Below are 27768 nucleotides of genomic sequence, written 5' to 3' on the forward strand. Positions count from 1 at the left end.
ATCTCATTTCCCAATTCATTATCTTTCTATCATGTATCCCACCTGTCCTTTACTAATCTCTCCCTTCTTACAATATTCCTCTCTCTGTTGAGGAAGCCACTATTCCTAGCCTCCAAAATTTGAAACCTTAGTTTATCATTAACCTTTTCTCATCTTTAATGGATATCTTTCCAACATTCCATCAGTTGCCAAGTCATGTCAATTTTACCTCTGCATCTCCCTTTATTTCCTATAAAATGGACTTTTTCCTCCCCATTTTTTACTGCTTTCCAAAAAAAAAAATGTTTACAGTCTTCTACTACCCTCCTCTGTAAGATATCACAAATTAGTTTATATACTGGTGTTTCTTTTTACTTTCATATCTTGACAAGAGATGAAATATTTGTTAGTAGAGACATTTTCTAAGCACTTTTGGCCTCCTTGTAGAATTCACTTTTATTTGTTAAACTTAAAATTTTGCTACTATGTATCCAAGTCTGTTCTTTCATCCACTTACTTTAAGTATTTTAATTACACTTTAAATGTTTTGCTTTTATTTCTTTTTCTAATTTAATCTGTTTTTATATTCCCCCCATTAAATCAGGGTTACACAATTCCAAGGTACATAAATTGTTGTTTTCAAAATAATTCCCATATCAATTGTGAATCATCTCCTCTCTAAGATGTGCCCAACTTCATTTGTGTCATACTATTCAATGTTCATCTTGTCCAGTACTTTAAAAAAATATTCTTGAAGAAGTAAATTATAACATATAGCATGAAGTTTCTAAGGAGTTTATTTTTGTACTCTGTTGTTTCTTTCTCCAGTCATCTCTTCCCAATAGATTTCATTTTCTTCCCCTTTTCACCCATGCTAATCTTTTCATTGAAGTCACCAAGTATTAAAATACATATTGATTCAGTAGGATTTTATGATGTTGTTCATAGAATCATTTATTTCCTCATCCTTTGCAACAGATTTATGAGAATAAGCTATCATCTTCACAGTGGCCTTCATTCAACATTTATTCAGAAAAGATTTATTAAATATAAATTATATGTCAAGCATTATATTAGGTCTGAGGACAGGAAGATCAAGAAAAAAAAAAGTTCTTGGACCCAAGGAAGCTTGCAGTCTATAGGAGATAAAGTGAAAAGCACAGAAAAGTTTTCAGTCTGGGGGATCCAACATTAAGAATAAAACAATGTCAGATCTGACTAATGGGGATGCTACACAGGAGGCAATATGAGACCAGAGTGGGGCAATAAAGCAAGTTTTATCAGGCATGATAAAGACAAAGGGGAGAGACTCAAAGCTGAGAGTTAGCAAAGAGCTTCTATTAGAGGGTTTTATGGGTTTGTGAAAGTTAGGTGTGCAGGGCTTAGGTAACCTGGGACTTGTCCCGTTGTCTGTTTCAGGGTAGTAAGTAGCTGGTTCCCATGATTGTATGGTTGCTAACATGGTACGGGTAGTATAGGATCAGAACTTTAATCTATCATGGATCTGTCGGATCACAGTATGGAAAGTGACCTGTGGAGTGGAACAACTGCTTTGTTCTGGAATTCCAGCAAATATAGGGGAAGGGGAGTCTAACAGGAAAAGGGGGGAAAGGGGACTTGGGCCTATCAAGACTTACCACCATCCATATTTTTGCCCTTATGCAATGCGTAGCTAGCAGGGGTCAGTCAGTATTTATTGTCTACTATGTACTAGATTTCGTTCTAAGTGGCTGGTAGAGGAATCCCAGAAGCCCTAATTCCAACTATGGTGCTGATTCAAGGAAAGATATTTGAAGAAAGTTGCTCAAAATCTCAATGTTTCCGTAAACCCTACATATATGTATATCATCTATTTAAGTTTGGAGGACCTTGTTTTGAACTGACCTTTCATGTTCACTGTATGAGGTTCAACTCGACTTTAATTTCCAGTTCTTGCGGTTACCCAAAGCACACATCTAGAGTAGCATCTGAGTAACAGGAAAGTGTTAACTCCCATTGGATCTTGCCAACAACCACGTTGGAGTAATCAAGTTAAGCATTTCAATCGCTCTCCTCAACAAACAATTAAGAAACACCGTCAGTTAGCAAACGTTTACTAAACATTACATGCAAGGTACTGGGCTATGTTGTGCTGTGCTGCGGAAATTACAAAGAAAGGGTCGTAGGCGTCAAGGAGGTCTCCTAATGAGGGAGACAACTTGTAAATAACGATGGGAATCTTAGATCACCACATGGCAATCTGAAGTAGAAGCACCCAGAGGAATTTCTGTCAAAGGCCACACATGCTAGTTAGGTGACAGATTTGTACTAACAGGCAAGAACTGAGACTTCAGTACAAAACGTTGGCAACAACAATAATTCAAGAAATTCTCTGGGGTCTGTAACATCATCAACATGCCATTCAGGGAGGGCGGGGAAAGAAGTAGATTGCTTGAGCCCCTCAAGGTTTCTATTTTAACACATACAAAATTGGGCTCGTCCGGGATTTGAACCCGGGACCTCTCGCACCCTAAGCGAGAATCATACCCCTAGACCAACGAGCCACACAAGAAAACTTTTTAAAGTTCACTTCAAGGCCTACGCATACGTCAGAGTTTGTTTCCAAAGCAGGAAGATATTTTAGTGCCGCCTGCTGGCTGGAATTCTCCTTTGTTTACGATCTCGAAGGAAGCGATTTCTCTTTTGCCTTTTCCTAGTGCCAAGGAAGGAAGGCCGCAGCCCACAATCTGTCGTGTACTCAACATATCCTGTGGCGAGAGCGCTCCAAGTCCAGGTCTGAAGCTTTCGGACTCCTTAGTAAATGAAGGCTGCAGGAATGACTGGAATCCGTAGAGCAGAGGCGGACAATTTTATTTTCGCTTTCATCAGCCCTCCGCTTTTGTCATTTTTGAGAATACAAAGAGAAACCAGCATTTCCAATTTAAAAAACATTCACGAGGCCCCAGCGAGATTTGAACTCGCGACCCCTGGTTTACAAGACCAGTGCTCTAACCCCTGAGCTATGGAGCCTCCATGGAAACAAGTTCCTCTCTTCTCCTCTTTGTAAGCTTTGCAGGAAAATAGACAACTAGTAAATTTTATGAAGATAAAAAATAACGAGTAAACTAGATTCTTGCCTTTGAGACTGAAACCTACAATTTAGCCAACTTCTTCCTCTTTAAATAAAAACATTTCTAAACTTTCTCTAGGAATTCTTCAAAGAGGCAGTTTCTGTTCGTTCATCCCAGGCCCTATTATCTTGTCCCTAGAAAATGTTAAGACAAATTTTCTAAGGAAAACGGATAGAAAATAAATTTCAGTCGTTATGGAACAATAATCACCCTCCGAGAGAGCTTTTTGGTAAGGGAACTGAGTGAAAAATGGGAAAGTGCTTCTATTTCATTGGGTGTATCCTCATTCTCTCTCCTCTACCCTTTTCCGTATCTCTCCAGAGACTTGGGGGAGACCAATAAGGTCTAGAACTGAAAGATAGGGAAGGAGGCCATAGGGAGAGGAATAAACATTTTCCGAATGAATTTGATGTCTGTAGAATATTATTAGAAACTAGCTCTGAGGGAGTCAGGACACATTCTCTGGATGTGCTGTCTTTTGTTGATTTAATGTATACAGTAGTTATTAGATTGTAAGATTCTCAAAAACAAGAGTGGTGTCCAATTTTATCTCTTTCTATACCCAGCGCCCTGCGCAAAATAGGTGCTTAAGAAATATTTGCTAAATTGGAATTTGCTTATTAATACAAAGGCTCAAGAAACGTTAAGTAGAAATTTCAAGATACGTCAGGCTCTTTCTTTGCCTTGGAGGTTACTCTATCAGTTTCTTTGTCTTTTTGTTTTTCCATTTTGCCCATTCTGGAGAAGTTACTCTTGGCTTGACATCCAAAAAAGTCAGGCAAATCACCAACAACTGTAGACATTTATGCACTTATTTAGGAACCATGGGCCAAAAACATGGCAGCGGTGGGATTCGAACCCACGCCCCCGAAGAGACTGGAGCCTTAATCCAGCGCCTTAGACCGCTCGGCCACGCTACCACTTACGACAGCCGCGTGGTGTGCTTTTCATGCGAGGTGCACTGATCTTTTCCTGTTAGTCACAGTCATTCTGTGAGTCATTGATTTTAGTCTGTCGTTATTGATAACTCTGTGATAAGAGGTGAAATCCAGAGGAGTTCACGTTTCCAGTTCCCTTGGTTTAAAGCAGGCGTTCTTACCGTGCTGCGTCCCTTCAACTCTTCTGGCAGTATGAGAGATCAGTGAAAAGAAAGACTTGCATACATAGGTGTATGTATGCTGTATATTACATATGCTCAATATAAATGAGAAGCTAGTAAAATTTCATGTATGTTATATGTCGATAAGTGTACTCATCCATGTGCATATATGTACACACATAGCTAGATAGCAGGGTCCGTGGATAGATTTCACCGGGCCTGAAAACTTGATACACATACACACACAAATATGTATTCATAAATATATATGACTTTTATGATTAAATTTATATAATTCTAATAACGGCATATAATTCTATATAAATGTGTATTTTCCCGTCCATGTTCACAGACCCTCTGAAATCTATCCGCAGAGCCTGCTGTGGCCCCAGATTAAGAACCCGTGATTTAAAGAGTCTATGGGCTGTGATTATTTTCCTGTAATCTACGAGTCTGGTTCTTGCATGTTGGTTTGGGGCAGGAGTGATGCCAAAAGACGGAGTAATAATACTGTGCCAGAGGGTGGCGCAAAAGACCCTTTGAAGATTAAACGGACAAGGCTGACGTGGCATCTGGGAGAAGTTGCCCAGCTCCCAGTCTGAGGGTTCCAGAAGTCAGTCTTGCCCTCCCAAGGCACAAAAGAGACCCCCATTATTGTGGGTCAGCTAGAAAGAACCCTTGGGGGCATGCGAGCTGTTTTCTTGTAGAAATAAGTTCCAGTCAAGCTCCTGAGAGTCAGCAAAAATAACTTTCTAGCTTCTTTTTAGGTCACTCGGGTCTCTCTCCCTCCCTGTACTTCCTTTCCCTGCCCCCTCCCTTCTCCTTCTTTCTACTCTTTCCTCCTTCCCGGATGACTCGTTCTTCGCGCCCCGCTCCCTTCCTTTCCAATTCCTCTCTTCTCCCTAGGAATGTAACCAGAAGCAAAAGACTTGCCTTTCCTGGGGAAGTGAGAATGGTGCTTGAAGGAGGGGAAGAAAAGGTCAAGGAAAGAAAACAAGTATTTATTTGGGAATCTCAAAAATAGGAACTAAACGTCAGTCTAGAAAAGCAGCAAATGGACAGCTCTACAGAACACAGAGCAGAGTTCAGCACATCTCTTTTCTAACAGGCTCGTTGGTCTAGGGGTATGATTCTCGCTTTGGGTGCGAGAGGTCCCGGGTTCAAATCCCGGACGAGCCCTTTTGCTTTTTAACCTCCTAAGGAGATTTGATCCCGGATGTAATCTCTCAACAATCGATCCCTGACATCCGTTCTGTGCTATTATTGGGACCATCAAGGCAGGAACAGGTGGGGTTTACTTCTAATTTCCCAAAGGACTATGCAAATAATTCCCCGTACCTTATTTTCAACCTTTTTTCTCCTACCCACCTCTGGAATCTGGACTACACCCACCCTTGTACCTGGGAACTTCGCCCTTGTTCGGGTCCCTGGCCCTAAAACCGCTAGTTTACGTATTTGTGTATTGCTGGGGGTGGAAGAATAGTGATAGTGGAGAGTAAGAATCCGCCATACAACACTGGTTTTCTTGTACACCTGGTTGCGAACGTTCAGGTGACTCACAGCAGGGTGTCTGAGAATTAGTCCTGTCCCTTTTGATCTTGCTTCCAAGGCCCAGTCAACAAAATGGGCTCGTCCGGGATTTGAACCCGGGACCTCTCGCACCCTAAGCGAGAATCATACCCCTAGACCAACGAGCCGATACAAAGTAACTTCTTCTCTCTCTTCCTCTAGCATAACTACTTACAATGAAAACAGTTGCGTTTTTAAAAATTCTTGTTCTTTTCTAGTTCAAAGAAAAACCGAAAAGCCTCTGAATGGGGACTGGCTTTAACTTCTGCCGTAGCTTCCGGCCAAGAACCCAACAAATATCGGTATCATTTGAACAATAAAACCTTCAATCTCTACATCTTCAATAGAAGGAAGAAAACCTTTTCCTGAAGAAATTAGGTATGAAAATTCTACGTGTACTTGGTAGTGTGGCCGAGCGGTCTAAGGCGCTGGATTTAGGCTCCAGTCTCTTCGGAGGCGTGGGTTCGAATCCCACCGCTGCCAATAAGATTGTTTTCATTTTTCTCAGAAAAACCTGTAAATCACTACATTTATAATTTTCCTAAAGGAATCAACTATTATTTAAGCCCTTATCTCCTTGTATTATGAATAATCTGAGCTATCCCAAAGTTGCCCAATAAAGGAAATTATAGCAAACAGTAGTAAAAAAAGAGCTTATAAAAACCAAAGCCTTTCAAATTTTACACAATTGGCTTCCAAAATTAAGTCGGAAAAGCACATAATTATTGCTTTGTCAAAATATTCTTAATGGTTATAAACTTAATCTGTTTTGTTTTTTAAAATACCTTCAATTCACATGACCATTTCCTTCTGCCAAATGTGCCCGTCTGATAAAGTGGAGATACCACCCAACTTGAGATGACCTTTGAACTAATCATATCCTTTGGAGAAAGATCATTTTTGAAACTGAAAAAAAAAAAGAATAATTATACAGAACCTTGACTATACATTTTATATGTATGGACTAGTGATCAGTTTGGTAACATCTTTGGAGAATATCACTGGGAATTAGAAAGGTCAATTCATTTGCAAATCACTCAGTATTTGCTGTACCATTCCATTCATTAAGTATTGAACTCTACAACTGCCTTAGTGTTGTTGGATTAAAATTTCTCACTCGTCACAGGTTCGAAGTCAAAAAGCACTCTTGTTCTAAAAAATATTTCACAAAGAAGTAGGCCTATCTGGCCTCAGATATTTCCTACCCATGTGACCCTGGGCAAGTCACTTAACCTAAGTTGCCTAGCTCTTACTACTCTTCTACCATGAAACTGATACAGAGTATCAATTCTAAGAAGGAAGGAAGGAAGGAAGGAAGGAAGGAAGGAAGGAAGGAAGGAAGGAAGGAAGGAAGGAAGGAAGGAAGGAAGGAAGGAAGGAAGGAAGGAAGGAAGGAAGGAAGGAAGGAAGGAAGGAAGGAAGGAAGGAAGGAAGGAAGGAAGGAAGGAAGGAAGAACCTTGTATTACATTTTTAGTTAGTTCCCCAGTTTTTAGTTGCATCTTTTCATATTATATGCCAATAAAAAGTTTTATTTCTATTTTAATTATTCCTTTCTCCTAGAATAATAAACACTTGAAGGATAAAGTCTTCTAAACTTGGCATAGCTTAGAGAGCCTAAATATACCATTACATGATCCTGCCTTGGAACCTTCCTCAAGTCATATATTACACTGATTGTCTCAATTGTCCATTTTAATAATTCTTTCATTTAAAAAATCATTACTTGAGTTCTTAATTGCCTCAATTAATTACTTTTCTATCTGGGATTTCCTGTGAGAACATTATATCATGTGCAAATAGCAATCATTTTGTCTCCTCTTCACTCATATTTATCTTTCAATTTTTTTCTTTTCTTTTATTGCTGTTGCCAGTATTGCTAGAATTATGTCACATAAAAGTGGGAAGAGGGAACCACAAACATGCCTTTGATTCTATCCATTTAGGCAACAAATTACCTAAATAAAAGTTGAATTTTAAGGATCTCCACGCAGAAATCCTCTTTAGATGTTTTCCACAAGGCCAAACTGAAGCCAGGAGGAAGACTCCTGGCATTTCTCATTGTCCATATTATACAATTTTCTTTCCATCTAGTAGACTTAATTATCACTGGGTGACAGTAGGTACCCAGAGAACCAAGTCTATTTCAGCAACTCATTTCAATAGATCAAAAATGTAATGTTGACAAACATGATTCTTTTTTCTTGAACACTTCATTTTCCAGGGATCTGAGTTTCTATTTTAGCAATTCATTTCTGCAGATCATAAATTTAAAACTGACAAACATGATTCCAGGGAACTAAATCAGAAAAATATTTCCCTAAAGAAGTTGTAAACCCAAAAATACACTAAGATTTAGGAATCCCCAAGACAAAACGAGAACCTGGAGCTCTGTCTTCCATTCTATTTCTATATCTGTTATATTTTTGTGCATGAATTGACTTGGTGCCATGATAATCCCACCTTCCTTCCTTCTGTTCTTAGCTTCTCATACATTCAGTGCTTATGTCAATTTCCCTTATTTAATCACTGTTTATCTCTACTATGTCGTCTTTATTCTCCTTTGTAAATAATCATTTCTTCTCACCATTTGCTATCTAAAAGACAATTTGAGTTTCTGAAGAATCGCCTTTCTTTTCTGAAGACTCACTTCTTGTTTCTTTAACTTTCTCAGCCTAGTATTCAAGGCCTTTCACAAACCCATCAATGATTCTTTGCTCATCATTTTTTTTAAAGCATCATCCCCCTGTTCTAAGAAATTCAGTCTTTTTGTGACATAGATCTGGTTCATTCTTGCCTTCTTTGGCTTGAGTAATCTGTCCTGACCCCCAAGTACCCCCCCCCCCACCAACACATACCTAAATGGACTACCTTTTCTAGAATTTACCACCAATCCACAACCTCTACTGTCTTCAAAAGTTGTATAAAAACTTTTCAAGAATCTACCCTTGATCATTTTGATTACATCAAATTAAAAAGATTTTTGCACAAACAAAAACAAAACAACCAAGATTAGAAAAAAAGCAGAAAATGGAGGGTGAGGATGGAGGGATGGAATTTACAACAACTTTCTTTGATAAAGGCCTAATTTCTCAAATATTTAGAGAATGGAGTCAACTTTACAAGAATACGAGTCATTCCTCAGTTGATAAATGGCCAAAGTATATGAATAAGCAATTTTCAGAAGAAATCAAAGCTATCTATAGTCATATGCAACAATGTTCTAAATCACTATTGATTAGAGAAATGAACATTAAAACAATTCTGAGGTATTATCTCACACATGATACATTGGTTAATATGACAGAATAGGAAAATGATACATGTTGGGGGAGATATGGGAAAATTGGGATACTAATACCCTGTTGATGAAATTGTGAACTGATCCAACCATTCTGTAGAGCAATTTGGAACTATGCCCAAAGGGCTATAAAACTGCTTAGCCTTTGACCCCAAAATACCATTACTAGATCTATATCCCAAGGGTATATTTTTTAAAAAGGGGAAAAAGAACCTATTTGTAGAAAAATATTTATAGCAACTCTTTTTGTGGTGATAAAGAATTTGAAATTGAGGATATGTCTGTTAACTGGAGAATGGCTGAGAACTGTGGGACATGTGATTGTGATGGAATACTATTGTGCCATAAGAAATGACCAGGATAATTTCAGAAAAACCTGGAAAGATTTACATAAATTGATGCAAAGTGAAGTGAGCAGAACCAGGAGAACATTGTATAAAGCAACAGCAATACAATGATCAACTGTGAATGACAGTTATTCTCAGTAATGTAAAGATAAAATACAATTCTGAAAGATTTATGATGAAAAATGCTATGCATCTCCAGAGAAAGAACAAAAAGAGTCTGAATGCAGATTGAAGCATACTATTAGTTTACTTTCTTTCTTTTTGGGGGGGGGGTCTGTTATATTTACATAATAGTTATGTTATGAATAAGTCTTACATGACTGCACCTGTTTAACCTATATCAAATTTTGTGCCTTCTCAATGAAGGGAGAGGGAAGGAGGTAAGGGAGAAAGAGAATTTGGAACTCAAAAAATTAAAAAACAAATGTCCAAATTGTAATTGAGAAAAATAAAATATTTTTTAAAATATGATGGAAATAGATTAGGAAAGTGAGAATGACCAAGAAAGAGGGCTGCCCCTAAGGATCTACTGGTCAGAAAACGTGTTATCCAGAATCTGTATTGCTAGCAGTACCTGCTCTGATTAGAAATCAAAGTGCCTAATCTGGTTGAAATTAAAGTTTAAAAGTTGATATAAAAAATTCACCAAATGAGTTGAGGTAGCTAGGTAGCACAGTGGATGGAGTGCCTCTGCTGGAGTTGGAGGACCATGGTTCAATCTAGAATCAGACATTTTCTGGCTCTGTGACCCTGGACAAATTACTTAACCCCAATTGCCAAGCCCTTGCCTCTCTTCTGTCTTAGAATTAATCCTAAAACAAAAGGTTATTTAAAAATGCACAAGTATGAAAGAAATTTATATAATCAAACTTTCAAATAATGTAATTATATGTCTCATATCTATATATCAGTAATATAATTTTGATTAGAAAAAAATCCTTCAACAAACTCTCTCTGCTGGAATAATTCTTTTATTGTATAATCCCTGAGCTCTTGGGGATTCCTGCTTTCACCAACAAGGACCAGGGACTGAGAAATTGTTCTGCTTCCTCTGAGTGGATACACTCTCATCCCTTTCCCCATATTTCTAATGGATTGATAATCACATCAGCATTATCTTTGTTCTTAAGTGAAGGACATGACAACCTACAGTTTGATAATTTCTCTGTGAACATTTTCTGATTCTTGTAGGCTTGTGTAGATTGTAGGCTGCTTAGGCCCCAGATCCTTTTTACTAACACTTGGTACTCTCTCATACACATCCATGACAGGCCCATTCATCTGGTGTTTCTCCTTTTTCCCATTCCCATATATCATTTCCCCAATCCTTTCATTGTGCTGCCTACAATACTCTCTCCATTGTCAAGAATCTACCCTTATTAGGTCTGTGCCATTCCTCTGCAATTTCTTCATAAAATTTTTGTGTTTAATTTTATGAATGCCGGTTGTTTCTTCACCACACTGTGAGAAAGTAAGTTATCTTTGTTACAAGGGATAGCTTTTCTAAGTAAGGAAAGAGTACATGAAAAGTCAGGTGATTTAAAAGAAAATTTTAAAAAAGAGACAAAGGCTGTAAATTCCTTGAGGCAGGGACTGTTTTACTTTGTGCATATCTAGCTCATAACACAATGTCTGACTCATATATGGCACTTAAATGCTTATTGAAATTGGTATGTGGAAAGTGTGCTAAATCTGGAATTATAAAACCAGATTTCAAATTCTATTTTTTCCACATACTGACTGATTTTGGATGTCACATAAATTTCTGGGTCCCAGTTTTCTGGTGGAAAGTGAGTGGATACTTGTAGAATATATTCATTCAAACTCTGAACCTAGATGATTCCAATGAGGAAGGAAAACAGCAAGAATTATATGAAGAAACAGAAAGAAGGATTAAAAGAAAAGTGTATTTGTAGAAAATCTGTTTGGTTAGAATATGGAATTTTCGAGGCCCATAATTAATCAAACAATTTGAAATTGTATTAAGTTTCTGGATGTCAGGGTCTGTGTTAAGTACTGGGATTTAAAAAGAAACAAACCTAAATGACACCTTCCTTCAATGAGGTTAGATGCCTAATCCTGGCCAGCCATCTAGAAAATGCATTCTCACAAAGGAGGTTCTGAGTGTCTCCATGAAAATTTAAATATTTTACCGGAAAAAGAGAAACAATAATAAAACCTCAAAGAAAGTATTCATTTGGCATTGTGTTTATGGCAAATAAATACAAGAAAAATTTGTAACGCCTCCTTCGAGCCGGAATCGAACCAGCGACCTAAGGATTCCTACAGAAGCACACACTACAGTCCTCCGCTCTACCAGCTGAGCTATCGAAGGGCGCCGTTAACGTGTCTCTAGCACAGAATTTTCTGCTCACTGTCGCGGTTACATGTTTGTCTCGTCAGTACTGTTGCATGAATTTTTGTGTTGATCTTAAGCCTCCCAAGATTTCACTATTGAAATCTCAGGCCAAAGACAGCAGGGAAGATTGCTGCCAGGTATGAGAGTCCTTTAGGGGCTCAGCAGATTTCTCAAACCCAGAGAACACCTCTCCTGTAAATAGGAGATCGTGGGTAAGTCGTTGAACATTTCTGGGTCTTGAACATTTCCTCATCTGTAAAATGAGGTTAGACTAAATGACTCCTAGGATTTCATCAAGGATAATTAGCTCCGTAATCTCATGACTGCAGACGTTTCTAAATTTTCTGCTTCCAAATCTTGTGGCCTTAGGAACCTCCCATAGCTGGCTAGTTTCTGTCAGTTCTCCCTCTTCCCCAAACTGCCACTACTTATCCTGAAACGGGACTTTTTGGCTCCCTGGAACCCAATAAAGATGCCAGGAGACAGCAAAGTTCTGCAGGTAGCACCCTGTTCCTCCGGGGCTTGAAGGGAGAAAGACTGAATCAGTCTCCAATATCCTTCCCGTTTGCCTTCAGAGGTCAGTCACACCCAAAGGGTTCAGTTCCACATTGTTAAAGATCCACTACACAAAGAAGTAGGTGTTTGATCATAGAGGTAATAATAAGCCCCTAGAGTTTCTTGAGCAAGAGACTAACATGGTCTAGGACCTGAGCCTTAGTAATATCATCATTTGGCATGGAGATCAATTAGAAGGTTGTTACTACAATAGTCCAGGAGAAAGGTGATGAAGAACAGAACTAGGGTAGTGGCCTTGTGAGGAGAGAAAGGGACCAATTAGAAAGATTGCCAAACTTGACAATTGATTCAATATGAGGGAGGGCAAAGGAGAGGGAAGGTCTGAGGGTGACTGAAGTTGTGAACTTGGGCCACTAGAAGGATGATGGTGACATCAATAGAACCAGAGAAGCAAAGAAGAGTGGATTCTGAAGGGGAAAATAATCACTTCTGTTTTGGACACAGCCAAGGGATCATATCGGAAGTTGCAGTCAATAAGAAAGGTGAGCAAGAAAAAGTGGCTGGAAAGAGGAATTACTGTGTTAAATTCCATTCATGGATTGGACCCAAATAAACTTTGAGTAGAAAAAAAATACACAAAGAACTCTAGCATTGGGGCGCTTTTAGTAGCATTCTATGGATGCAGCCATGGGTAGATTATGGTCCAGTATTTGAATTGTATCTTTCCTTAAACTCCTAATCTGAGGACTTATCTTTAGACTGGTTAGGAGCTGTCTAAGTTTGAGGGGAATGCTCAGGCTCACAACCCGTAGGGCAGTTAACTGCCAGAATATGCTGGACTTTATTCCTTTTGCTTATTTGTTGTAATAACAATTAATTAAACCATGTTTGTGTCATTAATCCTGCCATATCATACTCTGATAAGGGTCCACCAAAATTCTCATGGGAACTAGAATTGGTTTAAGGTAGTTTGGGCACAAACTTTAAGAGACAAAATGGATAAATGAACCCAGATTAAGTCCTTCAATTAATGAAGAGATCAATGCTACACACAAAAGGGTTGAAGGTAGAAGAGGGAGATTATCAACTCTGAGGATGATAGACAGATTGGTATTTCCCAAAGGACACTCTGATATAAATATAATTCATTAACTGCTGGCATGAGCATGGGCCTAGGGTCTGTTTCTAATTGTTCAATGGCAGGCTAGTGGCCAGTAGTATCCCATGGTGAGATGTAAGTTTGAAGGTCATTAAAAGCACTGAAAAAGTTCCCAAAATCAATCCAGGAAGTTCTTCAATCCTGGACTCAGCTCAACATTGAATGTACAGTATATTTCCAAGATATATATACAAATAGATGGACCATTGTTAGATTTATATGGTTGGATTTGAATATATTAATAAGTGGTTGGACTGAATTATTTAACTGATGGTCACCAGGGATTTCATTTCTAAATTCCAAAATGAATTACTAAAGTAAAATGAAATTTATGGTAGTTTTACAATAGAGGGAAGATAGTAAAGAAGAGAGAAAAGGGGAGAGAGAGAGAGGTATAAAGCTCCAGCTTCCTCTGAGCCAGTTAGAAAATTCTAAGGCCCTTGCCAGGGGAAAGGAGTCTCAAGACAATGGACCTTTCTCTGAGGTTCACACCTCCAGAAAGGGCAAGGAAGTAAGTCAGCCTTTACACTCACCACGGTGACCATCTAAAAGGAAGCAGTCTGAGGTCTCCTGCAAGAGCTCCTCCATGGGTCCAGTTCCACAGCCAAGAGTCTTCACTCCAAGTCTGAGTGTCTGTCTTCCAGTCTCTCTTCCAAGTGACTCTATTTTTCATTCTTCATCCCTCCTTGTGTGCCTCTGTTTCCTTTATTTAAAGACCTTTTTCTCTTGTGTCACCTCCCCTAAATTTTTTCATCTAACAGCAGACTGCCACTCAATGTATGAAATGGGCGTCACACCTTTTGTAGTTAGTTAACACCTTTTTGTGGTTAAAATGGGTGGATCTACTTTAAATACTGAGTTAACACTTTGAGGATTAAAATATAAAAATAGACAGGGGATTACAATTTTATCTTCACTGTGTGATAGGGAAAGGATGTTTTTGCAACAAACTGAGTGGTGAGTGACATGTTCTTGTCAATCACTCTGATGTATGCACCACTCAGTTTGTTGCAAAAAACATCCTTTCCCTATCACGACTGTCAAGGCAGAGATAAGTACCTTCATTGTTACACTCAGGGGAGAGCTAAATTCAATCTTCACACCATCTATCTAGGTGCTTCATCTAACTGTGTTAAAGTCTGAAAAACAGAACAATTTTTCAGGTGTTTGGTTTATCCATTGTAGATAGCGAGGCCAAACTATTTGGAGTGATTACTAGATCAACCCAATGGCATCTACACACAGGAGGACCTGAAAGAAATCCCCCATTCACCTTTCTTCTATTTGGACATAATCTCCATATTATTGGAAAATTTATTTGGTAAGCATAAATATCCCCATTTCATTAATCTTTCCTTATTTATCACAATCAGAAGGTAGAAGAAGAAAGTCATCTTTGTTGTTTTATCTTTCAAGGAATTGTGGATAATTGAGGGAGACAGTGGAATGCAGGGTACATCAGTGTAAATCAAATGTATTTTTAGTCACAAATGTAGAGCCATTTTGTATTCTTAAAAAATTTCCATTTACTTGTCCTCAAAGATGTAGCCTTTTTCAGAGTTGGGGTTTTGGTGGGTCTGGGAAATGGAGAAGAAGAAGCAGTGGCAGCTAGGTAGCATAGTAAATAGAAGATGTGAGTCTGAATTCTGCTTTACCACTAACTATGAGACCATGGGCAAAGTCAGTTTATCTTATCTGTGAAGTGGGGGTAATAATAGCACCTACCTCATAGCATTGTGGCAAATATCAAATGAGATAATATATATAAGAATGTTTTGCAAAATTGAAAATAGCATATAAATGCTTGTTGTTTTTTATTAATAAGTTGTAAGCCTTTGGTGTCTTATTTAAAATATCTCAAGAATTCATCTCTCAATGCTCTCAAAATCTTGTCACCTCAAACACAAGACTCCTCTGCATTTGATTGGTATAATCTAGCCACTCTTGCTACCTTTCTTCCTTTATTTTCTTTATTGATATTTGTTCCCCCCACCCTTTTTTAAGTAAGAAAAGGGAGGTTTATCGGGCAGCACCAGGTTAGGATTTGCTTCACAAGTATTCCCAAATTCCAAGGTCTGAGAGTCTAGCCTTTGCCTGAGAGAAGGTCATTTTCTTGGGCATTTTAACTCTTACTGAGAGCAAAGGATCATCATACACAGGATTCCCAGTATTACATAAAAAATACTGAAGTAATGCTATGGAGAAGTAAAAGGCCTGGCCTTTCCATTTTGCTGTTATCCTGAGTATTAGGGCTATATCTTTAAGGCCATTTCCACATCCTCCTCAATATCAGAAAAAGAAACTTTTAACAAAAGTTATGATTGACTGCTGTGAAATTTAAACTCTTCAGATTATATGCCGAATGCCTTAACTGCACGGCAAAGAAATAGATTTTCAGGAAGGAAAATCTACTTAAGTCCCTTGGGGGCCCCTTCCAATTCTGAGATTCCTTGATTAGAGGAAGAAATGACTGATGCTGTTCAATTCAAAGTCTAACCCAGCCCATTCATTTGTTATATGTATAAGAGACCTATCACAACCTTCCCTTTGCTTGGATTTCAAAACAGTCTTACCCTGGACTATCTTCCTAAGCAATTGCTCTCTTGCTTAGAGTCTCAGTACAGCATTGTAGAGGCTGGTGTGTATGTAAAATCAGAGGAATTGGATTTTAATTAGGTGCTATGGAAACATGTCCTTTTTTTTATTTGTTTGTTTATTTGTTTATTTATTTTAGGGAATGAAAAAATTATGGTGTATAACTATAATGAACTAATATATTATACTGTAAAGAATGACAAATATGAAGAATTCAGGGAAACATGGAAGATTTAAGAAGTCATGTGAAGAAAGTAGAGGTAAACAAGTTACATGATTTTTCCTACAAAATAAATCAAGTCAACAAAGAGAAGCCACAAATTGTTAAAATACAATCAATGGTCAATGTTGGTACTATCAGTATATATATCAGTATATATAGTATCAGTACTATTCTGTTAAGAATAAATCTGGCTTGTTGGGTGTGGGGGGAATACCCTTGGAAACATTTGCTTTAGAAACAACTCACATTTCAGACTTCTGCTTCGCTTAGCCAAGACAGCAAAGGAAGGATACATTTCCTTGTTGCTGTGGGTGAGTACATCTACAGGGTAGGAACAGAAAGCTGAAACAATGAAATAGCCTGGACTTGAGTCTAAAACAGGAATCGATTATGCCCTAAGTTTTTCCCACGTGGCTCTCAGAAGTCAGCAACTAGACAAACGAAGTTTTTCATCAAGCCTTTGACCAGGTTACAAAATTCCTTCCTTCCTTCCTTCCTTCCTTCCTTCCTTCCTTCCTTCCTTCCTTCCTTCCTTCCTTCCTTCCTTCCTTCCTTCCTTCCTTCCTTCCTTCCTTCCTTCCTTCCTTCCTTCTTCCTTCCTTCCCTCCTTCCCTCCTTCCCTCCTTCCCTCCTTCCCTCCCTCCCTCCCTCCTTCCCTCCCTCCCTCCCTTCTTTCTTTCTTTCTTTCTTTCTTCTTTCTTTCTTTCTTTCTTTCTTTCTTTCTTTTCTTTCTTTCTTTCTTTCTTTCTTTCTTTCTTTCTTCTTTCTTTCTTTCTTTCTTTCTTCCTTCTTCTTTCTTCCTTTCTTTCTTTCTTTCTTTCTTTCTTTCTTTCTTTCTTTCTTTCTTTCTTTCTTTCTTTCTTTCTTTCTTTCTTTCTTTCTTTCTTTCTTTCTTCCTTTCTTCCTTTCTTCCTTTCTTCCTTTCTTCCTTTCTTCCTTTCTTCCTTTCTTCCTTTCTTTCTTCCCCTCCCTCTCCTCCCCTCCCCTCCCCAGAATTATCACTCGAAAGGGTCAGACTTTCCCTATCAATCAGACTTTCCCTATCAATCAATCAACCAATTAATCAAAAAACACTGAAACAATCCCTACTCTCCAAGATCTTACATTTTAATAGAGAGACAACGTGTTTATGGAAAACGAAATACAACATAAATATAAATCTACACAATATAATTAAATAAAAAGCATGTTGGGAATTATCAATTATCAAAGCATTATCAATGGGGAGAGGAGGTCAGGAAAGCCTATATGGTACTTGAGCTGCATCTTAAAGAAAAATAAGTCTTTGAAGTGGGGGAAAAAAGGGGGGGTTGCATTCCAGGAGTGGGGGACAGTCAATTAAAGCCTAAGAGACAGGAAATGGGAAAGTCGTGAAAGAGCAATTGAGAGAAGGCCAGAGATCCCAGGATTGCAGAAGTAGTCATGTCCAATTAGGCAGAAAGATGGGGGGGTGGGGGGGGGGGTGGGGGGTGGGGGTAAAGGGCATAGTGTGAAATATTTTACAGAGGAGTTTATATTTTATATTTAAGAGAGTGGTCCTCTCATTGCCCCAAGGTCCGGCTCAGCTCCATACCCATTCCGGGATCCTCTAGATTCTCAAATGCGAATCTGGGTAAAGAGAGGACGTAGTTGTTGGGTGCTAGGTGGGTATCCCTTATTCCCCTCTCCCTCTGGACTGGTCCGTAGACCCTTTATTCCCGCGGGCTCCTTGGTCTCGAACTCATTCATTCTGGGGCGGTGAGGTGGTGGAATCTTTGACTGGAGCCGCGTCCCAGGAAAGGCCGGAGTTAGGAAACTGCAGGCGATCCTGTCATTTGAGACGAAAGCGGCCTTAAATGAAGGACGGAAGAAGAATCTTGGTTTTCTTTCCGTTTAGAAAATAGAATCCTAGAGAAAAGCCACTCGATGAATTGCCCTCAAACAAGGAGATAAAGACGGATGCCGGAAGGAATCAGCAGAGGTAGCGTGGCCGAGCGGTCTAAGGCGCTGGATTTAGGCTCCAGTCTCTTCGGAGGCGTGGGTTCGAATCCCACCGCTGCCATGAGATTCTGTTTTTTACTTTAAAAGCAAATTTACTGTTTAAAAATTTCCTTGTTACTTTGTGAATATATATAAATACGTCTTTGAAAGAAAACGGAAGTCTGCTGGTGTTAATTACATAAATGTGTTAACTTTTTCAACAGAGCGTGTAGAAGGCGTTATTTTAGGCCGTTTAAGGGTCAAACTTATAAACAGCATGTCAGGCAAATGTGCTAAATTGAGGATACAGAGAAATGTAAAAAGCAGTCCCTGGTCTTTAATGTAATATAAAAATGTAAAAAGCCCCCTGTCTCAGCGAGACAACGTAAAAACAAGATATATGAAGGATAAATCGAAGATAATCAACAAGGTGGACTTCCTGTAGAAGGTGGGTTTTGGGTAGGTAGAGCATTCCAGGCCTGGGAAACAACCAGTGAAAATGCCAGAGATAAGAGGTAGAGTGTCCTGTTCATGGAAAAGCAAGGAGGCCAGCAATCACTGGATCTCAAAGTATAGTGGGAGCCCTGTGTGGGAGAGTATGTAAGGTGCAAAGGGACCTAAAAGATGAGTGGAGGGCAGGGACTTTGAACTTGAAACAGAAAATTTTATATTTGATCCTAGAAGCAATAGGGAGCCATTGGAATTTATTGAGTATGGGAAGGCTGGACCTGTGCTTTAGGAAGATCACATTCCACAGCTAAATGAAGTGTGGACTGGAGTGAGGAGGAGATTAGAGGCAGGTAGACCGCCAGCAGGCTTTTGCAATAGTCTAGTATAGAAGTGATGAGGATTTGTACCAGTGTGTTGGCAATTGAGGGGATAGAGGTAGAATCTGGTTAAGATGTTATGAAGGTAAAATCTACAAGCCTTAAATAGATGATAACATCATTTCTGTCATTTAGGCAGTGTTATCATATACCACAGACAGTTAAACTGCTATAAGTAGGCACTAGTCTCCGTGTCAGCCTTTTGCTGAACAGCTGAGTGCTTGCTTTTAGTTTTCCTTTGATTATATTTTCTTAAATAGATAAATTGTTTTAACCCAAAGAACATAAACACTAACAAAAAGAAAAGCAAACCAAAAGGATACAATAACACAAAAGGATAAAACAAAAAAAGCAACAAAATAACCACTGGAAAATCAAGTAAGAAAACACAGTAAAGTGATTGCTAATACATTGTCTCTGGTTAAAAAAAAAGTAAATCTATCTGCTTTAATATTTTTAGGTCCTAGCAACAATGTCCATTATATTTAAAGTGAATTGTGTTATAACTTAATGTAGTTTGCTTATAAAATTATATAGTTCATATGCATTTTTTTTTTCATTCTTTGGAAAGGACTTCAGGGATCACTAGCCCAACTCATACCGGAAACAGCTCTTAATTTGGAGTCTGAGGAATGTCGTAGATAGATTAAACAGATGAGAAGAACAGGCAGATACACAGAGAGTGAGATTTAAGCTCAAAATACACACAAAAACATATAACCAATGTGGAAATTTGTTTTGTTTGGTGATGCTATTTTTTTTTTTTGCTTTTTCCTTAATATAAGGATAAGAGTGGAAGAGAAAGGGAGACTAGGGATGAAGTAGCCAAAGAAAAAGAAAAAGAAGTAAAGAAAAACAGGTCATTGAGGTATTTTTAGAAATTCACAGTAAAAAACAAAAAGGCCACAGATAAGCAGGACAACTTAAAAGTAACATGTTGAATATATTAAAAAGTCAAATATATGTAATATAGATTTCATGTACAACCCTTTTCAATTCTATATGTATATGTAAAAGGTCCACTTTATTTGATCTTTGTTAAGGATTTATTAAAAAGCATATTCTAATAAGAAAGGAAGAAAGCATATTGGAGTCAGAATTCCTAGGCTTTAGTCCTAGCTTTACCATTAATTTTCTGTGTGACACTGGATAGGTTCTATCTCCTTTGTGAACCTCAATTTCAAAATCAAAAGCAACAGATTAAATGTTCTCTCAGGTTGTGAATCTTAAAATTTACTCAGACTCTACTTCAGAAGATTTGATTAAGCTATTCCCCATTCTCTACAATGGAGGTACTTGGTCAGGAATATATTGAGAACTTTAAAATTATTCCACCCTGCTCAGACAGTGCCTTAGGGGAAGATAAAGTTGTAAACTCCTGATTGAACAATGAAAAGTCCCTAACTCATACTTATAGTAAAGCTAGAATCTTTAAGCTAGGTCTATTTTTATATCTAATACAAAAATGTGCTAACTACCTATAAAGGTTAAATTAATCACTAAAGGTCAAGCAACTTACAAAAGGCAAGTTTAACAAAAGAGGTGTGAAGTACTCAGAAGATGAGTGAGACTCATCTTGAAGTACTCAGAAGGTGAGAATTAAAGAGTGGTGAGAACTAAGAATGGACAGTTCTGGGGAAAAGCGTCTACTGTGATTGGTAGATGTGAAAATTTAGGGGAGGTGACATGAGAAAATTTCTTTAAAAGGAGAATACAGTTCAGTTTGTTTTTAGTTCAGTTTGGAAGCTGAATTGGAGGAGTTTAGGAGTTCAGAGGAGGGTCTCTGAACTCAGTTCAGGAGTTGAGGGTTTTAGTGAAGGACTGGAGCTTGCTTGGGACAATCTTGTGGTGAGTGATAAAGACTGACTCTCTCTCCCTTAAGACTCAGGCCTAGGCCATTAAAGCCCTGGGGATCAATGAATCTTTTCTGAGATTTCTCAAGGTCAAAATTATTTCTATAATGACATATGTTATTTGCTGGAGACAACACATCAAAATTTATGGGATATAGTCAAAGAGATACTATGAAGAAAATGTTTGTCTATCTAAATGCTTATATCAATAATAGAAAGAAAAAAACAGATGAATGAATTGGGCATTCAATTAAAAAAACAGAAAAGGACAAATTAAAAATCCCCAATTAAACACTAAATTGGAAATTTTGAAAATTCAAGGAGTTAGTAATTAAACTGAAAGTAAGAAAACCATTGAACTAATAAAAGACAAAGACTTGGTTTTATGAAAAAACAAACCAATGGTTAACTTGATTAAGAAAATCACATTACCAGTATCAAAAATGAAAAAGGCTAAATCATAGCCAGAGAAGAAGAAATTAAGGCAATTATTGGAAATTATTTTGCCCAACTATATGCCAATAAATATAACAATCTAAGTGAAATAGATGAATACTTAAAAGAATACAAACTATCCTGATTAACAAATCAGGAAATAGAATACTTAAACAACCTTATCACAGGAAAAAGAAATTGAACAAACCATCAAAGAACTACTTATGAAATAGACCCCAGAGCTAGATGGCCTCACAAGTAAATTCTATCAAACTTTCTAAAAACAACTAACTCCAATATGACATAAACTATTTATAAAAATAAGAAAAGAGGAAATCCTTCCAAATACTGTTCATGACATAAGTGATATCTAAACTAGGAAGAGCTAAAACAAAGAAAGAAATCTTATAGACCAGTGTCCCTAGTGAACATTGATGTAAAATTTTAAAATAAAATACTAGCAATAAGATTACAACATTATTTCAAAAGAATCATATTCCACAATCAGATGAGTTTTATACCATTAATGCAGGAGTGGTTCAATATTAGGAAAGTCATCAGCATAATGAACTACATCAATAACAAAACCTACAGAAACCATGTGATTATTTTAATAGATGCAGGAAAAGCATTTTACATAATACAATATCCATTCTTTATAAAAAAACATTAGAAAAGAGTGGAATAAATGGAACCTTCTTTAAAGTGATAAATGGCATCTATCTAAAAACCATCAACAAGCATTATTTATAAGGGGGATAAACTAAAATCCTTTCCAATAAGATCAGGGGTAAATCAAGGATGCTCACCACTATTACTTAATATTGTACTAAAACTGCTTACTGTACCAATAAGAGCAGAAAAAGAAATTGAAGGAATTAAAATAGGCAATGAAGAAACAAAGTTATCACTCTTTGCAGATGATAAGATAAATATACATAGAGAATCCTAGAGAATCAATTAAAAAACAAATAGAAATAATTAACAACCAGCAAAGTTTCAGGATACAAAAATAAACCTTCAAAATCATAAACATTTCTATTTATCATCAACAAAACCCAACAGCAAAAGATAAAAAGGAAATTCCATTCAAAACAACTCTAGACAATATAAAGTGTCTGGGAGCATACCTACCAAAATAACCTAGCAACTATATGAACACAATTACAAAATACTTCACACAAATAAAGTCAGACCTAAACAATTGGGAAAACATTAATCACTTATTGGCTGAGCCAATAGAGGAAAAATGACAATCATACATAAATTAATTTACTTTTTCATAGCAATACCAATCAAATTACCCAAAATAAGTTCAAAGAACTAGAAAAATAACAAAGTTCATCTGGAAGAACAAAAGTCCAAGAATATAAAAAGAATTAATGAAAAAAATATGAAAGAAGGAGGCCTGGCTGTACCAGAGTTTGTACTATACTATAAAGTGTAAATCATCAAAACTATCTGGTTCTGGCTAAGAAATAGAGTGGTGAATTGATGGAATAGATTAGGTAATCAGCACATGGAATTTAAAATTCTTAGCATTCCTCAAATGAAAAATGGTCAAAGGATATAAATAAGCAGTTCTCAGAAGAAGAAATTAAAACTATCTATAGTTATATGAAAAAATACTCCAAATCACTATTGTTTAGAGAAATACATATTCAAATAACTCTGAGATACCATCTCATATCTGTCAGACTGGGTAACATGACCAAAAAGAAAAATGATAAATGTTGGAGGGAATGTGGGGAAATTGGGATACTAATACACTATTGGTGGAACTGTGAACTAATACAATCATTCTGGGAAGCAATATGAGGCCAGGCTCAAAGGGCCAAAAAACTATTCAAGCCCTTTGGCCCAACAATACTACTACTGAGTCTACGTTCCAGAGAGATCAGAGGTAAGAGAAAAGGATCTGCTTGTACCAAAATATTTTTAGCAGCTCTTTTTGTAGTGACAAAGAATTGGGAACTGAAAGGTTGTCCTTCACTTGGGAAACAGCTGAGCAACTTGTGGTATATGGGTGTAATGTTATATTGTATCACGAGAAATGATGAATAGAATGAATTCAGAAAAACCTGGAAAGACTTATATGATCTGATGCAAGTGAAGTGAACAAAACTAGGAGAACAATGTACACAATAACAGAAATATTATATGATGATCAACATTAAATCACAAGGGACTTATGATGCAAATGCTAGCCACAGCCAAAGAAGTAACTATGGGAATCTGAGTGCAGACCAAAGCATGATAATTCCACCACATTTCCTTCATGAGATTTCTACTGTGTGTATGCTATGTCTTCCAACATGACATAAGCAATATAGAAATATATATTACATGAAGGTATATGTAGAACCTATATCAGACTATTCACCACCTTGGGAAGGTGGGAAGGGAAGGAGAGAATTCAAATTCACCTCCTCTGACTCCATATCTCTATTAAAATCTCTACTACCTTCTCTTCTTGTAAGAACCAATTCAGCTTGTACTTCTAAATAAAATCTTCCGTGACCTCCTCCACATCCCAAGGAAAAGCCATCCATTTCTCTCTGTCAACTCCTATTTTCTTTGTTTGGGAGGGGGGGAGTACATGAGAGTCTTTGCTTGTACTTCTTTTCACTTACCTAGCATTCTTTTACAACATAATTCTTTTGTATTTTTCCCATTTCTAACCCATTCCCAAATCAAAAAAAGAAATATATATGGCATTTTTATTTGTATCCCTTGGAGTAAATAGTTCCTTGAACCATCTTCTAAAGATCTATCTCCACCCAGATCTCTTTGTGTGTCTTTGACCCCCAGGATATCCAAATTCTACTGTAGCTCTGCTTTGGAGACCTAAAGGGTATAACCCAAGTATACAAACTTGGTGTCTATCAATCAATCCTTTTCAATGTTACATCAATGCAGCAACCCCAGGCAATAAAAGAAATTTCCCTGATTTTCAAGACACCACCTTCAATGGCAGAGAAAAGTCCTTATCAGTTGGGGCAGTGAGAATCCAATGCTGGAGTTTACGCATCAATCAATGGTAATATTAGTAGCTGGGGAATCAATGAACAATTGTTGAGTTATTGAAAACCCAAGTCCAACTGAATAGTAAGATGTGGTGGAAACAATTTATACCTTAACACAAAGATTATAAATTTGAACCGACAAAAACTTAAACCAGGATACAGTGACCTACCAACTGATATACTCTCCCAGATGGTGAATTACACTTTAGGAAAAGAAGCAGTTTGTGGGACAAGCTTTACATTTGCTCTAGTCTCTACAATGTTCAAGGGGCATACCAGGTGTTCAGGAAAGACTACTACCTCTGGTGTTAGGGCTTGCTGAGCCCTCTTCAGGGCTGCTCATTCTCCTTTGTTGCCAACCTATCACCCAGCTCTCAGCTATGACTCTAAGAAGCTGTAGAAAGCACAATAACCACATCCTAGTAAACTGTCTTGGCAGGTAGGCTAAACCATATTGAGGGGTAACGGAAGGCTTGAAACCCATTTGTGAGTGAGAGGTGTTTACCCCAAGCACAAAGACTTCTGGAGGAATGGATTGATAAGAACAATTTGTTCCAATAGTGATGAAGGAAAAGGAAACAGTCACTGTGGAGGGCTTGTGACTTGGTTAAACATCAAAGAAGCCAAAGTCATCTACTGTAGCCTAAGGCAACACTAATTGTTTTGACTTTTGTCTTACCACTGGACTCTGATGTCTCTTGAAGAGAGAGTGAAGCTGTTAACCTTGTGCAATTCTGCCTCACTTAAATCCAATTTATGGTCCAGTTAAAAGGTCACCAATGATGTCATTTTTGTCCTCTTTAAGTATGAAGGACAACAAACCAACCAACATCCAAATCATTCCAGACAGGTCTGTGTCTTGTGACAATCCCAGCCTATGATTGAATTTCCTCCCCCTGTTGGTGGCTCTTTTCTTCAGTGTAAAAGATCTCCCTGTCACCAATCATCTACTGCAGGGGACAAGATCCCTGGACCATTCTAACTCATTAGTTTGCTTCCAAGTCCAAACATACCCATTTCAGGATCACTATTTAGTTATCCATACTCAAACAAAAAGTAAAACACAAACAGCAGCCTGAGTCTCAAGTCCCATGTTCAGGCTTGTTTAAAACCACCCATATGATTTAGTTGCCATGTTTTTGATGTTTTCCATTTCTGAGATAGTATGGGAATAGCACCAACTCCACCCTTAAGCTGCTAAGAGAGGCACAGAGACACCTGCTCTAGTAGACAGATAGGAAAAGAAGAAAAAAGAGCTGGTCAATTCCTCTTTAAATATCTACTAAGGTCAACCACTCTTCTTGCTAAGGAATCATTAAGGAACTTGCTTCTTCCTTTCAAATTATAATCTATTCATTGCTGAGTTTTGTATATCTCCCTGGATGTTGTTAGAAAAGGTCCTGTGTACTTTTCCTAGGGTGGTCCTGACTTTCCTACCCTCAAACATTCTTGGTGAGGCAAAAGTCCAGTGACATTTGTCTTAATTATTATGTATATGTCAAACATCCTTACCAAACTGTGGGTTACATGAGGTTCTTTCCATTTACCTCAGGATTTATCAAATACTTTGTATCCTGTAGGTGCTTTAAAATGAATCATGTTATAATTTCCATTATAAATTACTTCCAATACTAATTCATCCTTTGCTGAGTATCTAATCTAGGAAACAATAATGTAATTAGAACTGATGATCTCTAGCTCCTGGTCTCTGACCTCCTGGGGATTTTTGTTTTTCTTTTCTGCTTTTTTGTTCTTCTTTTTTGAGGCTCAGAAATCAGGCTGTTCTCAGTCTCGTAGATTCCTGATGGATTTTACAGCTCATTAGAATCTAGATTTTCTCTGTGGTAGTTCTCCATATGTTACTCGACATTCCCTAGTGACTGACTGGTTAACTCCATGGAATTAGATGCTATCTCCAGAGGGAACATTCCCAACATTCATATGTTTTTTCCATCTGAATTAGACATATTTCTTAGAATCCAGGAACTTCTTTATGAAAGAAGTATTTTCTGGACCAGGTCTATAACTAGACCAGAGTGTGGGATATTTGAGGACATAATTTTATTGAAGGATAGCCATGTTTCAGCTGGAAATCCCCCAAACTACTTATGAGAAGACAAAGGAGACACTCATTTGAAGTCTGAAGATTCACTGAAGTCTGCTCAAGTTTTTAGAACACAATTGACTTTTATACTGCTAATACTTTCCTTTTTGCTGAATTAGCCAAAGTGTGGGGGAGGGTGGGATTGGAAGGAACATAGAAGTGAGGGGCTACAGTGTGGTTGAAAGCCCATCACTGGCTAGTTCATCTGTCAATTAGCATCAAGTCAGAGATAAATTATGCAACTACCAAGTAAAACAATTTCTTTGTGGCCTGATGGTGTTTGAGAGCTTACCCAATTAGTGACGTTGAAGAAAGCTGGAGAGTAACCTTCCTCTATGTTTGTATGTACTTTATGACTACTTTAAAAATCCTATTGGTACAAAACTCCTACATCTGCTCATGAAATACTTTCATTATTTATATTTGCAAAGAAAGTAATTATTTTTCAGATATGAATTCTCCCTACAACAGACCTCTGAGAGTGAAATTGTGGGAAAATTGAGACTTGGAACCGCAGTGGCTTTTCCAGTGTGAGTCATTGTTGTAAGTAGAATTAGACATCATAAAACCTAAAATTTCTATAATTCAATGGATTATTGATTTCTGGGAGCCATATGAGCCTATTTTCCTTCTGATCCAATTATTTTCTTGGAGGAACTCTTATATTCCACTCTGCTTGGAAATATTAATAATATTCTTATGTTCAACTGATTGGCAATAAGCTCAAATCATTTTTGCATTATTTATATTATGTGACTTTTAATTTCATCTATACCTTCATTGACTTAAAAATTGTGCTTGGGTAAACTAATGCTTATGAAATAATTTTTATCCATTATTTTTTCAAATACTAAAAGAGTTCTCCTTGCTCTCCTCTTGTCTGGATAAATATAACCTTTCCCTTCAACAGATCAACACTAATAATTGGTACTCATTTCCAGTTCTGGTTTTTTTTTAACAAGTTGATTTCTGGATTAGGTTAAAGTGTCATATTTCATGGCAAAGAGTCAGTGGAATAAGAAATGTCTTTCTTTTTTATCTATATACATTTATAGTTCTCTACTCTGTAATGATGTATTTAAGAAGGAATAGTATTTTGCTGGACTTAATTCAAGCTTAGTTTTGAATGCAGCAGATCTCAAAGTGTGACTTCCAGTCACTCCCCATGCTCAAACATTCATATTCCATATTTGTTTATTACATGATAAATTATTTTCCTCATGATTAGATTCTCATTGTAATATTTCTGCCCCTACCTCTCTCATTTACCTCAATGTCTAAATATCCCATGTAATACTCAGAGGAAAAA

The 27768-nt window shown here is 37.5% G+C and overlaps 8 non-coding genes across 8 annotated transcripts; 3 read left to right on the forward strand and 5 right to left on the reverse strand.

Moving 5' to 3' along the window:
* Positions 1 to 2450: 2450 nt before the first annotated feature.
* TRNAP-AGG (transfer RNA proline (anticodon AGG)) lies at positions 2451 to 2522 on the reverse strand. Its single transcript has one exon. It is a non-coding gene; the product is annotated as a tRNA-Pro (tRNA).
* A 393-nt stretch (positions 2523 to 2915) lies between these two features.
* Positions 2916 to 2988, reverse strand: TRNAT-UGU (transfer RNA threonine (anticodon UGU)). The gene has a single exon. It is a non-coding gene; the product is annotated as a tRNA-Thr (tRNA).
* Positions 2989 to 3927: 939 nt separating this feature from the next.
* Positions 3928 to 4009, reverse strand: TRNAL-AAG (transfer RNA leucine (anticodon AAG)). Its single transcript has one exon. It is a non-coding gene; the product is annotated as a tRNA-Leu (tRNA).
* A 1286-nt stretch (positions 4010 to 5295) lies between these two features.
* TRNAP-UGG (transfer RNA proline (anticodon UGG)) lies at positions 5296 to 5367 on the forward strand. Its single transcript has one exon. It is a non-coding gene; the product is annotated as a tRNA-Pro (tRNA).
* Positions 5368 to 5813: 446 nt separating this feature from the next.
* TRNAP-AGG (transfer RNA proline (anticodon AGG)) lies at positions 5814 to 5885 on the reverse strand. Its single transcript has one exon. It is a non-coding gene; the product is annotated as a tRNA-Pro (tRNA).
* Positions 5886 to 6158: 273 nt separating this feature from the next.
* Positions 6159 to 6240, forward strand: TRNAL-UAG (transfer RNA leucine (anticodon UAG)). Its single transcript has one exon. It is a non-coding gene; the product is annotated as a tRNA-Leu (tRNA).
* Positions 6241 to 11648: 5408 nt separating this feature from the next.
* TRNAY-GUA (transfer RNA tyrosine (anticodon GUA)) lies at positions 11649 to 11738 on the reverse strand. The gene is given in 2 exon segments: positions 11649 to 11684; positions 11702 to 11738. It is a non-coding gene; the product is annotated as a tRNA-Tyr (tRNA).
* Positions 11739 to 18214: 6476 nt separating this feature from the next.
* TRNAL-UAG (transfer RNA leucine (anticodon UAG)) lies at positions 18215 to 18296 on the forward strand. Its single transcript has one exon. It is a non-coding gene; the product is annotated as a tRNA-Leu (tRNA).
* Positions 18297 to 27768: the final 9472 nt, after the last annotated feature.

This window comes from Monodelphis domestica, chromosome 1 (genome assembly GCF_027887165.1).
Source record: "Monodelphis domestica isolate mMonDom1 chromosome 1, mMonDom1.pri, whole genome shotgun sequence".
NCBI lineage: Eukaryota > Metazoa > Chordata > Mammalia > Didelphimorphia > Didelphidae > Monodelphis > Monodelphis domestica.